Source organism: Narcine bancroftii, unplaced genomic scaffold, assembly GCF_036971445.1.
Source record: "Narcine bancroftii isolate sNarBan1 unplaced genomic scaffold, sNarBan1.hap1 Scaffold_786, whole genome shotgun sequence".
NCBI classification, from domain to species: Eukaryota; Metazoa; Chordata; class Chondrichthyes; order Torpediniformes; family Narcinidae; genus Narcine; species Narcine bancroftii.
The window spans coordinates 20,796-36,969 of NW_027212291.1; the positions used below are offsets into that span (position 1 = coordinate 20,796).

General features: G+C 40.5%; 2 long non-coding RNA genes across 2 annotated transcripts; one reads left to right on the forward strand and one right to left on the reverse strand.

Moving 5' to 3' along the window:
* The first annotated feature begins 3,312 nt into the window (after positions 1-3,312).
* LOC138751170 (uncharacterized) lies at positions 3,313-12,502 on the forward strand. The gene is made up of 3 exons (XR_011349748.1): positions 3,313-3,495; positions 8,723-8,828; positions 12,248-12,502. It is a non-coding gene; the product is annotated as an uncharacterized lncRNA (long non-coding RNA).
* On the reverse strand, positions 10,163-15,821 carry LOC138751169 (uncharacterized). The gene is made up of 2 exons (XR_011349747.1): positions 15,759-15,821; positions 10,163-13,706 (listed from the first exon to the last, which is right to left on the reverse strand). It is a non-coding gene; the product is annotated as an uncharacterized lncRNA (long non-coding RNA).
* Positions 15,822-16,174: the final 353 nt, after the last annotated feature.

The window sequence follows — 16,174 nt, forward strand, 5'->3', positions numbered from 1 at the left end:
TATTGAATTTCGAGAGTTTTAAGGGGGAAGGAAGGCTTATCCTATAGTGCCCGTGATCTATTATACTGGATTAAATGGTTTATTGATAAGATTATAGTAAGGGATGGTATGGTGTTTCGAGTGAGTTAGTGGGGAATGTGATGCTGACCACTACGCTATGGGCACCAATGCGACATGCTTTGCATCAGGGGGGATAGAGACACTTTAACATCACGCGCCTCAGGGGTTCTTTATCTTTTTTTTCTGTTTTCTATCTTTTTTCCTTTTTGGTTTTCATCCTGAACTACTTATATTCAAAATATATTATATAAGGGTTGGGTGGAGGGGGATGCTGGATAGATAGAGGTTTTAATTCTGATGTCTAATGGTGGGGAAATTGTCAACTATTAGTATTAATATTAACATAATTCAGAATCTGATAAAGAGAAAAAGGTTATTGAATTATATGAAAAAAAAACTAAAGTGGACGTGGCTTTTATACAGGAAACTCATTTAACAGAAATATGAAATTAAAGAGAGACTGGGTAGGGGAGGTATTCTTCATTTAATTCTAAAGCAAGAGGAGTAGTGATATTAATAAATGTTTACCAATTGAAATGTTGGATGTAATGACTGATAAAGTGGGGAAGTATGTGATGATAAATTGCAAAATATATTCAGAATGTTGGACTTTTATGAATGTATATGCACCGAATGTAGATGATGGAAAATTTATACATGGTGTTTTTATGCAGTTAGCTAATGCAAAAGGGAAAATAATTATGGTAGGAGACTTTAATTTTACTTTTGACTCCAAGTTGGATAGATCAGGAGAAATTATGGTTAAGAATATGGTGAGAAAGGATGTGAAAAATTTTATGAATGAAATGAAACTTGTTGATTGTTGGAGGAAGATACATCCTGATATTAAGGATTATTCATTTTATTCTTATAGGCATAAAACGTATTCCCACATGTTTTTACTCTCAACGACAATTAAGAGTTCATAGTATTGAATATCAAGCGAGGATATTGTCTGATCATTCACATTTAGTTATATCAGTTTTACTGGAGGAGGAGCAAAATGTTGTTATAGATGGAAGTTTAATGCACCATTTCTGAAAAGGAAGGATTTTTGTGATTTTATAAGGCAACAGATAAAATTTTTTATGGATCTGAATGAACATTCTGTAACTAATCAGTCTGTGGTTTGGGATTCTTTGAAGGTTTATTTAAGAGGACAAATAATAAATTAAATGGCCAAGGTTAAAAAAGAATATATGTCTGAAGTTAATTCTTTGGAAAAGGAAATAATAAAAATGGAAAAGAATTGCAAAATCGAGGGAATGATGAACAAAGAAAAATGTTATTTTACAGAAATTGAAGCTTAATACAATACAAACTTATGGTGTAGAGAGGGAAACAAGACGAACCTGACAAAAATATTATGAATTGGGAGACAAAGCACATAAAATTTTAGCATGGCAATTGAAAACTGAACAAATATCGAGAACAATAATAGCTGTAAAAGATTTGTGTCATCTTACTTATAATACACAAGGTATTAACAATGTGTTTATGAAATTTTATAAGAAATTATATAAATTGGAATCTTTGAAAGATGGGGATAAAATAGATGAATATTTGTCTAAAATTACCACAGTTAAACATAGGAGAGAAGACAGAATTAACAAATCCATTTACAGTTACAAAATTATATGATATATTGTCGTCCTTACCAAATAATAAGGCTCCAGGGGAGGATGGTTCCTCTCTGGAGTTTTATAAAGAATTTAAAGAGTTATTAATTCAGATATTTATGGGATTGTGAGATCAAATGGAAGATCTTTGGGACTTACCTGGGTCATTTAAAACTGTGTTAATAATAGTTATTCCAAAAAAAATGGGTAGGACCCTTTGCTTCCATCTTCATATAGACCAATTTCACTGTTGAATACTGATTATAAAATTTTGTCCAAACTAATAGCTAATAGATTAGCTAAATGTTTTCCTAAATTGATTAACATGGACCAAACAGGTTTTATTAAAAAGAGATTTTTAGGTTTAATAGATATGGCTCAGAAAATTTAAAAAAATACTATCAGTGGCCTTAGCTTTAGATGCAGAAAATGCATTTGAAAGATTAGAATGGGATTATTTATTTAAAGTATTGAAGGTTTTTGGAATTCAGACAAATTTTATAAATTGGATAAGAGTATTATATAATTCTCCAAAGGCTAAGGTGATTACAAATAGGCAAATATCAATTTTTTTTTGTTCGGAAGATCATCTAAACAAGTATGTCCATTATCTCCTTTTTTATTTGAATTAGCTATAGAACCTTTAGCTGAGGTGATTAGAAATGATAATGAGATTGAGGGCTTTAAGATACATGATAAAGAACATTAAATTACTCTTTTTGCTGATGATGTAATAGTATATCTTACAAATCCTGAGAGCTCATTACAAAAAGTAAATAATCGGTTGGTGAAGTATGGATTAGTATCAGGTTACAGAGTAAATATTGATAAAAGTGAAGTGATACCAATGATTGAGACAGATTACGTTCAAGTTAAGAAAAGGACAAAATTTAAATGGCAGACTGGTGCAACTAATATTTAGGTATTAATGTTGATATGGATTTAAATTATTTATTTAAATTAAATTACATACCTTTATTGAGGAAAATTAAAGAAGATTTATTAAGATGGAAAGATTTGCCAATTTCTTTAATAGGAAGGATTAATTGTGTGAGGATGAATATCTTTCCTGGAATACAATACTTTTTTCAGGACTTAAATAAAAGTGTAAGAAGATTTATTTGGAGGGATAAAAATTGGAAAAAACAACATGGAAATTTGATTAAGGAGGACTTCAATTGTCTAATTTTAAAAATTATTATAAAGCATCTCAACTTAGATTTTTGTCTTCTTGTTATCAGGCCGATGAAAAGATTGCATGGGTGCAAATTGAAATGAGTAAAATAGGAGAAAGTAATACTGAACACATTTTATATAAATGGCATGAGGGATTATTAAAAAGAAAATCAGATGCACCAGTTTTGAAGCATAGACTCAAAGTATGGAATGGAGAACATGTAGAAAGAGGATTGAAGAATTATCAGTTTGCTAAAATGTCATTAAATCAAAATCTGTGGCGCTCTAAGGAGCTGAAGGAAATCACTGCCACCACACCGATGGTCGTTAGTGAATGTTTTTATTCTAATTCAGCACGCCCCTATAAGGGCAGCAGGAGCTCAGTCACCTGGTGCATTGTGACTTCATAATCGCTGCCCAGGACACGCGCAGGAAGGGATGCTGGAGTCAGAGAGAAACTTCTGGCGACGCCATCTCCTAATGGCTGCCCCACCACGTGGAGATACAAGCGGGGCCGGTTCGCTATTAGGCTGTGCGCCGCCACATAACACCCCCCCAGAACTGGCTACACGTCCTGTCGCTTGGGAGGCCGGACCCACCGTTTCTGCATGGCCGTCTGCATCGGTTGAGATAAGTCTAGGTAGGTGGCTTTTAAGCGCTCCACGGTAAACAATTCTTCCCTGCCCCCCACGTCCAAAGTAAAAGTTCCACCCAACCACCGGAGAACCTTGTACAGCCCCTCATAAGGCCGCTGCAGCAGTGCTCCCTGTGGTCCCCTTCTGACAAAGACTAATTGTGTCACATAAAGTTCTTTGGGTTGATGAGACAGTCGGGTGCCATGGTGCGACCGGGGGGGGGGGGGGGGGGGTGTGGTCAGGTTGCCCAGGCGTTTATGGAGGTTGGCGAGCTGCTCACCTTTGCTGTGCGTGGCCTCCCCTTGCAGGCCGAAGTATTCCCCTGGCAGGGAGAGTGATGAGTCGTAGAACATTTCAACTGATGAGGCTTGCAGGTCCTCCTTGGGCGCCGTTCTGATTCCGAGGAGGACCCAGGACAACGTCCACCCAGTTGGGGCTGGAAAGCCTGGCCATTGGACTTTAAGTGGCAATGGAACCTCTCTACCAACCCGTTAGACCGCAGGTGGTAGGCCATGGTGTGGTGCAGTGTTACCCCTAAAAGCCTTGCCAGCTGCGACCATAGGGCGGAGGTAAATTGAGCGCCACTGTCGCTTGTAATAGGCACTGGAATGCTGAAACAAGCGATCCATTGGGCGACCAGGGCTCTAGCGCACGTCTTTGCTGATGCATCACGGACCGGGATGGCATCCGGCCACCTGGTAGCTCTGTCCTCCATGGTGAATAGGTATCGCGACTCCCTGGACACCGGCAAGGGGCCCACGACGTCTACGTGGATATGTTGGAACCTTCGCGGGCGCATGATGTGGTCAGTGATGGGGATGAATCAATGGTAAAAGTTCACCATCCCCACAAATTCCTGTAGCCCTTTGAGGGAGGAGGGCTTGGGGAAATATTAGAGGGCTGCCACCTTCTCCGGTGCCGGAGCTGCCCCAGATGCTGTGATGGTGTGCCCCAGGAACTGCAAAGTTTGTTTCCCGAAATGGCATTTGGCCATGTTGACCGTGAGCCTGAACTCTGCCAGCCAGGCGAACAAGGTACGGAGATGGGCCTTGTGCTCTTCACGAGTGCTGTTAGCTACCAGGATGTAGTCTAGGTAGATAAAGACGAAGTCCAAATCACTACCCACTGCGTCCATGAGGCGATGGAATGTCTGGGCGGTGTTCTTCAGGCCGAATGGCATGCGGAGAAACTCGAACAGGCCGAAGGGGGTTATAATGGCAGTCTTTCCAACGTCATCAGGGTGGACTGAGATCTGATGGTATCTGTGCACCAGAAAAGAACTGTGGAGGTTGGCCATGAAGTTTTGGATATGGGGGACTGGGTACCTGTCTGGAGTCATGGCATCGTTCAGCTGTCTGTAGTCTCCGCAGGGACTCCAACCTCCCGATGATGTCGGGACCATGTGCAGTTGTTTGATCGCTGAACAATGCCCAACTCCTGAATTCTGGAGAAATCCTCCTTGGCTTGCTTCAGTTTCTCTAGCGGCAGCCATTTAGCCTTGGTGTGGATCGGGGGGCCTTGCGTGGAGACATGATGGAATACTCCGTGTTGGGGGAAGGTGATGTCAAAACAAGGCTCCAGGATGGCAGGGATCTCACTGAGGATGTCGGCAAATTCGTCTTCAGTGGTGGCGACTGTGGCGATCTCCTACCTGGCATCGTCTGCCGTGCCCAGGCGCACTGAGTGGAAGGTGTGGGTATTGAGCAGCTTCCTGCCCCTCACGTCCACCAGCAGGCCGTGAGCCCTTAGGAAGTCATCCCCCAACAGTGCTTGGTCACCAAGGCCAGGATGAACCTCCAAGTGAACTTCTCTTCCCTGATCTGTATCTGTGCCCTATGAGTGCCAAAGGTTTTGATTGTAGAGCCATTGGCAGCCCGCAGGGTTGGACCGGGGGTTCGAGTTCATGTTTCCAGCGGTGTGGGGGGGGGGGGAGGACGCTCAGCTCAGCCTGTGTTGACTAGGAACCGGTGGCCTGTGGATCTGTCTTGGATGTAGAGGAGGCTGTTCATGTGGCCAACCTTCGCAGACATCAATGGCGGTTGGCCTGGCTGTTTCCCTGGTAATTGCAGTGCTGGTGGCACTTGCAGGCTTTAGCTCCCCCTCCCAGTGCTGATTGTAGAAGTACCATGATGACTGGGCTTCTTCGGGCTTGTCCTTCGGGGAATGTTGCTGATGACGGGGCGCTGGCTTGGAGACCTGGCTGAGGGCTGCCTCGTTCTCCTGCTTAGCTCGCCAGAGGGCATCCGCCCAGGTTGCTGTCTTGCGGGGGTCGGAGAAGTCCTCTTCAGACAGATGGAGCTGAATGTCCTCTGGCATCTGTTCTAAAAGATCTGTCTGAAGAGGAAGCATGGCTTGTGATCCTCTGCCAGGGCCAGCATCTCGTCCATGAGGGCTGAGGGGCTGCGGTCCTCCAACCCGTCAAGATGCAAAAGTCTGGATGCACGCTGCTGGGGTGAGAGGCCAAACTTCCCCAGGAGCAGATTCCTGAGGGCTGTGTACTTTTCGGTCGCTGGTGGCCGATGGATCATATCGCCCACCCTCGCCGCTGTGTCCTGATCGAGGGCGCCCACGACATGGTGGTATCAGCCATGATGTTACGGAGGTGGAATTGTGCCTCCACTCAGCTGAACCACGTCCGTGGGCGATGTGGCCAGAAAGGGGGAAGTTTGAGGGCTACCACGTTAACCTCTGCCGTGTCCATCATTGGTTGGGTCCAGGTCGTCTGGGCCCAGGTCGTCTGGGCCCGTCGGGATCACCAATGTGGCGCTCTGAGGAGCTGAAGGAAATCACTGCCACCACACTGATGGTCATTAATGACTGTTTTTATTCACATTCAGCACGTCCCTTTAAGGACAGCATGAGCTCAGTCACCTGGTGCATTGTGATGTCATAATCGCTACCCACCATGTGGCGATACAAGCGGGGCCGTTTTGCCATTAGGCTGTGTACTGCCACAAATCCTTTCATTCCTTTTACGGTTAACAACTGTTATTTTGATGTTTGTTATAATTGTGGAATTTAAAAAAAGGGTTAGTTTTTTGGGATCTGTTTTTTTTGACTTTTGATCAATTGAAAGATAAGTATAATATACCACATAATACTATTTTTTCTTATTATCAACTTAAATCATATTTTAAAAAAATAGTGAGGAATTTTAAATTGCCAGAACAAAGTCAATTTCATTGGAAGATTTATTATTAATATGTATATTAAATTACAAGAGACTACTCAGAAAAAGGATTTATTTAAATATAAATCTTAATGGGAAAAAGATTTAAATATACAGATTCAAGACAAAGTATGGTCAAAATTATGTTATGAAAGTGTAACTAGTTCAATTAACGCTAGATATCAAATGGTACAATTTAATTTTTTACATCAATTATATTATACTCCATATAAATTGCATGCACTTCATTTGAATTATTCTGATCAATGCTTTAGATGTAATAAAGAAGTAGGATCTATTTTGCATGCAGTTTGGCAATGTGAAAAGGTAGATAAGTTCTGGAAGGATATAAGTATTTTATTGGGACAAGTTTTAAAGATGCAAATTTTGAAGGGTCCCAGAGTATTTTTATTGGGAGATATTTCTCAACTGAAGTTAGATATATCTCAAAAAAAGTTTTTTAGCGTAGCAATAGCGATAGCAAAGAAATCTATAGCTGTAACATGGAAATCTGGTAATATTGTGGGGTTGAATAGATGGCGAATTGAACTATTGAATTGTATATCATTAGAGAGAATAACATATAATTTACAAAATTAACCAGAAAAATTTGATAAGATTTGTAAATACTACATGGATTTCATTGCTATGAATTTACCTGCAGCGTCCACCATGCCCCCATCCAACCTGCCTTAATTAGTTATGATTTAAGACTGTTATGTAAATTGCAATTATTAATTAAAAGATACAAGTTTATTGGAGAGTCTTTTCTTTTTTTTCCTACCTTTTTGGGAAGGGAGGCGATAGGTGGGGGGGGGGGGTAGAAAATATATAAATGTATAATTTTTGTGTCATAATTTTATTATTTTCATGTTATCGATATTGTATATGTTTTGATGCAAATGGAAAATAATTTTTTTAAAAAAGTAGTTATCTGCATTGTCTGGTGCAGTCATAGGAATCAGTGTGATTAGAAGAGATAAAATTAACCCACAATACCAATCTTATAGATTGGCTCCATATTTGTAAATCTGTACTTAATTCTCAAATTATAAGTAATTTTTTTCCCAATGGATAACACGGGTCTTTTATCAACTCTAAATGAGGATTTTGTTTGGGAGGTTGTTTTTGCCTAAGGGCTCTGTGAGCAAAGTTTTTTTGACCCAATATTTCTGGAATTCATTTTTGAAAAAATTGTGGCATACCTTGTTGTTCCATCTCCTCTTTTAAACCCACTATTTTAATATTATTTCTTCTACTCTAATTTTCCAAGGTATCCACTTCCTGACAAAGTTTTTGATTCAAAATAGTCAACCAGTCTCATTATTTTCCATATGGGACATTCTATCCTTATCTTGTTCCGCATCTTTTATTTTATTAACTTCATGCTTAGTTTGGTCTGGATCATCTTGATCATAGCTTCAGTCATCTCTGTTTTCATTTCATCTTTCACATTTCTAAAGTTCTTTAAATAAATCCACGTTACTCACTTCCTTAGGGATAGCAGATTTTGTTTCTTCCAGGTCTTCATCTTCTCCTTGGTCACTTTCTGAAGAGGAACTTTCTGACTCCGTCACTGATTTGGACAGATTTGCACAACTTCCGGCCTGCCTTCCGGATTCTTCATCTTCAGCAACATCATCCTGTTCATCTGGGTGCAGTGTACTTTGTTGTAGCAGCAGAGATTGCCCACTGATCTCAGGGACAGCTGAGACGCTAGTTCCCGGTTCCGGAGTCAGTGCAGGCCTTGTCACCCGTGGGTTTTTTTTTTAATCTTCTTTGTGTTGTGCATGTAGGTCGACAGCAGTTTTCTCCTTTGCCCCCATAGTTGCCAGTAGAAATATTCAGAGCTTGTTTAAAAGAGTTTTTATACAAATTTCATTACTTATTAAGTTTTTTTTAAAAACTAGATTTTCAAGATTTAATGTCCTAACCTCACATCATCACTTGCCGTCCCGTTTTATGTCATATTTTTAAACATGCTTCAAGCGTACAAAACCTTGAAATGCAACATGTCATTGAAAATTCATTAATTGCATTTGCACTTTCTGATCTTGGTGCAGTGACGAACATGGTGAAAGGTTTCATCAGGACATTGCGACCATGGAAAAACATTACAAGGGCAACTGGAATCTGACTATTGTTGGACACTGGCACGAGAGGCATCAGGTGCTGAATATAAATTAAAATCAGCAGAAAAACATTTTTAAGTTAGTTGAACTAATACAATGCGTCAGCATCATGATGCGATTAAAAATGCAAAATTCAATAGAAGTTAATTAAATGTTTCTCCAACCTCCTACGTGATACAGCAAATCTGAAATTATCTTTGGGTTCATCTTGAAGTTATCTATCATAATCCCCAATGTTTTTTCAGTTTTTCCTTGGACCAAGATCAGCAGGGAAGAAGTCCAAGTGTGAATGCAGTAGATGAATTTTCAATGACCTGGTTTTGTATGCTTTAAGTAAACTTAAAATATGACAGGAAATCACAAAAAAATAGGTTACACCAGAAAAATGGTACATGATAGGAAACTTTTAAAGCTATTTTTGTGATCAGTAGCCCAAAATCCTTAAAATACACTCAAAAGTGTTCAGGAAGCAAAATTTTAGCTGTCCAGTGTTATTTGGCTTACTTCAACCCAATTGTTGAGAAAAGTTCAAACTGCAGGCCCCATCCATTGGGATACTTCTAAGGCCAAAGCGATGTTTTTCACGGAATCTGTGAAAAGCAAAAACTTTTCAAAGAATAAATAAAATCACTGAAATATGCAGTTGGCATTTAATGTTCAATCCTTGGGCATTTAATTTAAAAAAATTAGAATGTTTTTGCAATTTTAGCCCTGGAAAAGGTTTTCAAAAAGCAGGGAGATCCAGAACCGTGAGCCGAGGGGTCGATCCCAGCGCTGCCTTTTCAGTTTGCAACTTGACCAGCTATGGAATGCTGACATTCAGATGGAATGTTTCCCTTGACATGCTGTTTTTTTTTTGGTGTGAGCTTTCTATTATATAGTGCTGAGGGGGTGAACTTCATCAGTTTTGTACTTTGCCATCTTTTACCCTGGTACATTGTACTTTTCAATATTGGGCATGGCCCAGAAATTCCCCTGGGTTTACAACTGTAGCAGTGGCAAATTACTTCCCGTGTTCAAGCACGAATGGATTTTAATCAGTGGCGACTTCTTTTTCCAAGACCCAAGGTCCCTCTGGTGACACCTCGTGCCTATTACACATTCTGATGACATTGTATGTGTGGATCAAAGTAAGGGATGAAAGACAAAAATCTGTGGATGCTGAGATTGTAATAAAACTCAGATGCTGGAGGAGCACGGCTGATCTTGCAATGTCTATAGGAGGCAGAGAGATGTATCCGATGTTTCGGGCATCGGTTGCATATCTTTACCTCCTAAAAGACGTTGCAAGACCAGCTGCGTTCCTCCAGCATTTCTGCAGTTCAAAATAAATCAACTAGCTTTCCCAAGTTAGTAAAGAAACCAGATTGGTGCTTTTCTTAACTATATTTAATGGAAAAAAAGAAATTTCCCCGTACATATTTGAAATCAAGATACAATCATATTTATCTGCAAAGGGAGAAATCAAAATTCGAACTGCATTAATTATTGGCTGTCATGGAATTATATTATTTCAGACTCAGCAAGTATAAAAGAAACCCTGAACATTGTTGAAGGGAAAATAATGAAATACACATTTCCTTGAACAGAAAGATATGTAGCTATCAAAATGCAATCAGTTAAAACCTCTGGAAAATATATTATAAAACTAGTATTTTATAAACAAATATTTTACAGAATTATTCAAAATAATGCATACCAAGTGTCATCCATAGAACCCTCAGATCTATAAATTATAGTCCATGTTGGATGCTGCTGTGAAAAAATTGAGTAAACTAGCAAGCAGTATAAAATAGTTAATAGATGGAATCCAATTAACAAAAGCCAAACAAAATTCACTTGTCACATTCAGCCCAATTATCCATCCTCCTCAGGAATAATCAAGAATATGTTAAAGTGACTGGTCTCAAACTAGTGATGCATCCATAAGATTAAAATAACTAACAGGAGTCGGCCATCTGGCCCATTGAGCCTGCTCTGCCATTCAATAAGAACATGACTGACCTGACTGTGGACTCAGCTCCATTTACCTTACTTTCTCTATTCTTCAGGAGCAGGCAGGTAAGTGGAGCATGGCATGGTGACAAGTTGAAATTTCTCTTTCACGATCTGGGATATATCCTTTCTCAGTGACAAGTTTACCTGAAGTGGTAGAACAATGGCATGAGTCAAAATGGTGACCCTGAAGAGCATTCATAGATTCTGGGTCCCATTAAGTCTCATGGAATTGAAACGAGGAAATCTGCCGCTGAATGTGTACCCATCATCCTCCAACTGATGAACTTGTGCTTCTCCATGTTCAGACATCAGGAAAAATTTATTTACATTTTTTTTTAAATAGATTAAAAAAAATATTTAGACATACAGCATGGTAACAGGCCACTTCAGCTCACGAGTCCATGCTGCCCAAATTACATCCAATTATGTTTTTGAACGGTTGGTACAAACCAGAGCCTCTGGGGATAACCCACGTAGACACGGGGAGAATGTACAAACTCCTTACGGAGAGCATGGGATTCGACTCCCAGTCCGGTACCGATTGCTGGAACTGCAAACACGTTGCGCTAACTGCCTCGCCAACTGTGCTCCTTAATCAGTGAAGGTGGAGAATCCACAGAAGGTACGCTGGGTGGTTGACTTTAAGGTCTGCCATCAGGAGTGAATACAGAATAATTCAGCTGTCAGATAGGGTTGAAGTCAGGGGGTGAGAGATCAATCTGTTTGTCCCCATCAACCCGCCTGTCACAGATGCAAATGCCCACAACTCCCATAACAAGGGTGACCAATGCAGTGCTTCAGGAGTCAAAGGCCAATCTTCACAATAAAGATCAGATGTGCAAAAGCAGCAAGCTTCACTAACAGAGCAGATTGAGCAGTTCAAAAGTGGGGACGGAGAGAACCAAGATTGTCCTCCACTAAGGTACCTCAGTCCACCATCACCTTGAAGCCAGAAAGTAACCAGTCAGAACAACCTGATGTGCAATGTATATACAATCTTACACCGTTCTGGTTGCAACACTACAGCAAGGATGTGGTAGTACAAGAGAGTGCAGAGGAGATTCACCTCAGATAGCAGTCAGCATGGATATTGGGTTGAAGGGCCCATATCTGTGTGATACAAGTCTGACTCGAAAGAGCACAAATCTGTTTTGATGATTGGGCAGAGCTGAAATGTTGATTGTTTCCCTCTGCTCTTCTGTCAGGTCAATCTCTGGGTTCATGATGAAAGTTGATCGAGGTGTGTTGGTTACAGTTTGTGGTGAAGGACAGCCTTGATCATGGCCCGCAGCTGCGCGCGGAGTGAATATTTGCAGCACTTCGTATTTAGTACCCACTTTAATCAAGGACCTTAACTTAATAATGGTGCTATGTTGAAAGTAATCTATGAAATTAAACCTATCTGTAGATGGAACTTTCCCAATTCCTAGCACTAATTACTTGGAACATATTCTTCAGGACAGGATCCAATCATGCTTTACAACATGGGACAGAAAGACTCCAAAATATTGTTTGAACATCTTTGTTCAGAAGGCACTAAAAAGCAAAATGTGACAGTGCAATTGTTACTCCAGCAAGAGCAACAGATGAACACTGTATACTCTCAGATCAACTCAGCACTTACTTTATGCTCATTAACATCAAACTGATGTACATAGTATCATTGCAGGTAATAAATCTTAGTTTATTTTGTCAGATACATTGACTTTTTTGAACGCCCTACAACGAATTTGATAAATTAAAATTCCAGGGGTACAATGCTACAAATCATAATTCACAAAATAGTTTTTTGTCAAAACACAGTTTAAGAGATGGGTCTCACACTGAAAGATTTAGTTCACTAAAATAGATATTCACAATCCAAATATTTTCAAGTGATTGCTGCATTAAAATGAAGAATACTGTGTATTTAATACAGAAGATCACTTTTCAGGTGCATTCTTCTATCTGGATTTGGTCATCCTCTCTTGTTAGATGGCTACAAAGCTTTTTTATTACAAAAATAAAAGATTCTCGTGAGCCAAGAGCAATTAGCATTATATCCACAAAATAACTTCTGCAATTAAAATAAAAGAAACTATATTTAGAATTCATACAATATGCAATGTGCAAATATTCTCAGCAATGGACAATGTCCAATGCAGATATATAAAATGAAAGCTTTCATAGAACTGAAATTAAAACTTTAAATCATTCCTGGCACTAAATTTAGGCTGGCTTCATGGACACATCCTTGAGGGAAAAATTCTAAATCGCATCCAATCGATTTTATTTTATAAGAGAGGAGAGGGGAAGGAAGAATTGTGGAAAGTTGAAATCTTCTACTACAGGTTGAACCTCCATTATCCGGCACTCTATGGTCTGGCACGGAACTTGAACGATGGTCCTGGTCGCTGGTGTTTTAAAGGTGTTGCATTAGCCGCTACGCTAACTGTGCAGTCCCACAGTATTATTTCCCGTTTTAAGCTTTGCTCTACCTTTGATGTGCTTACATAGGGGGCTCCCTTTGGGGTCAATTTCTGTTTTCCGGCATTTTTCGTGGTCCAGCAATGGCCAGGTCCCGCCTAACGTTGCCAGATTAAAGAGGCTCAACATGTATTTTGATAGAGAATTGAAGTAAAGCTTGCTCACAGTCCCATGCTCTGGATTTTATGCTGCATCTTCCATCTTTATTAAATTTCAAATCTATAAATCAAATTAAAATGCACATGAAGTAATCGAATACTTCGTGCCTTCATAGATGCCTCACTGACCGCTCCAGATATCTGTGTCACTTCCTCCTTCACTGCCCATTGTCTACATGCTACGCAGGAGTTCAGTCACAGCATTGCAAAGTGAGTTTGACAGGAAAATGCATTTGCATTCCACAACATCTTCACTCCATCTTCGATATTTCATATTTGATTGTCATTATCTCCTAATTTGAAGAGAGAGAGAGAGAGAGAGCAAAATTAGTGTGCTTGCTTCATGAAGATGTCATCCCTACATTTGTGCTTTTATTTTTTCAGATGAGTACAGCAGAGGAACAGGGCCTCTTGGCCCATGTGTCTGTGCTGATCATAATACCCAAATTAACTTTTATTATAATCACTACCATCCCACTGCACAACAGCAAGACACTGGATCTCCAATCCACCTCATCAAATGGTGACAGAGGGGTTTGGGAGATAAATCGGGAAAGGTTTGTTAGAGCAGGTCACACACAAACACTTTAAAACACAGAATTTTTGCAGGAGCTTTTGCAAGAGTGCTCAGACTCCTGATGGACTGTTATTTGCAAAAGGCATCAAATGGAACAACAGGCAGTGGCAACTTTGTCTGGAAAACAGAACTTAACTGTCTGGAAGGTCATGTGATCTTTGTAGGCCGAGAGCACGGGAAAAAAAAACAGGCCTTGCTCTCAGAATTGGAGGGAGGGGGAGAGCGAGGGGGACACACACATCGGTTCCAGAGGGACAAGCTGGCAAGCTTTAGAAGACGGCCTGGTCAGAGGAGAGGACTGGGGAAACAGACAGGAGCTCTGTGGTGACCTGAAAGAAAGAGGTTATCATTTGCAGAACCTTGAAGGGGCAAGTTTCATCAGCAAGACACTGGAGTGGCTGATTAAAAAGGAATCAGTTGTGGATGTCCTGGAACAAGAAAAACTCTCTCTCTGAAAGCCAACAAGAACCTTTCCGAGTGGTAACCATTCACCTGTTAAGCACCAAAGCCTGGTGAACTTTATTACTGTTAACTTCTGCGCCGGCAACCAGTGAGATGGGTCTGTGAACCAAAGAACTTTGCTGAACTTACACACACGTACGCTTAGAATTAGAAGGGGGTTTAAGAGAGTCAATTGAGTTAAATTAAAGTTTGATTCTATTTTCATGTTCCAAGATAATTAAAAGCAACTTTTGTTTAAGTAGCCCCTTTTGTCATGTTGCATATCTATTGCTGCTGGGTTTTTGGGTCCTCTGGGCTCGTAACAAAACTAAACCAAGGAATTCAGCTTGCCTCTTAATTACATAAAAAGCATTTCTTCACGTTACCAAATACAAATCACTTAACTAGTGACCTATCGTGGACTCTCAAGACCTCCTCACTTGTCAGGAAGGTGCAACAACAGCTGCACTTCCCGAGAAGACTGAAGCGGGCAAGGCGACCGATCACCATTACGCCAACCTTCTGCAGGAGCACCATCGAGAGCGTCCTTGCCAACTGCACCAGTGTGGCAGGGTTGCTGCAGCGAAATGGATCGGAGGTCAATCCACAGGATGATAAGAGCGGCAGAGAGGATCAATGGGAGGCTTCCTTTGCATCATCAATGATATCTACTGGGATTCTTGTCTGAAGAGGCCGTGCAAAATCCTTGAGGAGCCCCTCCGCCCCGCGCACAGCATCTTTCAGCTGCTCCCGTCGGGGAAGGAGATACAGCAGGATCAGAGCCAGTGCCCCCAGGCTGAGGAACAGCTTCTTCCCACGGGTAGTAAAAATGCTGAACAAGCAAAGGAACTGCTCGCACTGGACCATCCAAATCTCATTCATGAAACAATATTATTTAATAATTTGTCAATGGATAATTGTCTTGCATGTGTATTATTTGTCTGTATGGGTTCTGTCTGCGTGCTTTGCACCAAGGACCGGAGAACGCTGTTTAGTCGGGTTGTATTTGTACAATCAGATGACAATAAATTTGACTTGAAATCCAGGAAATTAAAGTCCCTCCAGTGACGAAAACTCAGCAACTCAATGCAGTGAATGATTTACAGAAATCATTCTAAAGTTGTAGCCTGATGTAGCCCAGCATCATGTAGAAATTACTTGGGAATTAATGTAATTACCAAGCTCTCTGCAGCTGAGGCTTGCCATCAGTTGCACTGTGCAGACAAACCACAAACCATTGGGCAATGAAACAATTTAATGACAGAGGAGGGAGATCAGACAAATTTCTGAAATTGATTGGTGTATCCGCAACAAGGTGTGTACTTACTTCATCTGAATCCAGTAACATAGGAAGTGCGCTGAAACAGAAAAAGTGAAATCAGCCATTGCCAATAATTCTGCCAAACATGCTCATCAATGAAAATGGGAAAACAAGTAAAAATCCACTAATCTGCTGAACGACTTTGGAAATCCTGACTGTGGCCCATAGGTGATCGTTTCCTCCACTCCCCTAAAACTCCCCCTCGCTCAAGCTTCCACAATCCCTTAAAACATACTGGGTCAACAGTAGGGTACAACAACAAACAAAAGAGAATTTAAAGTGTGTTGGCGATATTAACAAAATGTATCCAATAGTCCAGAACATTTTGCAGAATGTCACCACCACCATGTCGGATTAACAGCACAATTCAAATGGATTGCAACTAAATATCAAACATTAGCTGGAAAGACTGATGGTGTTAA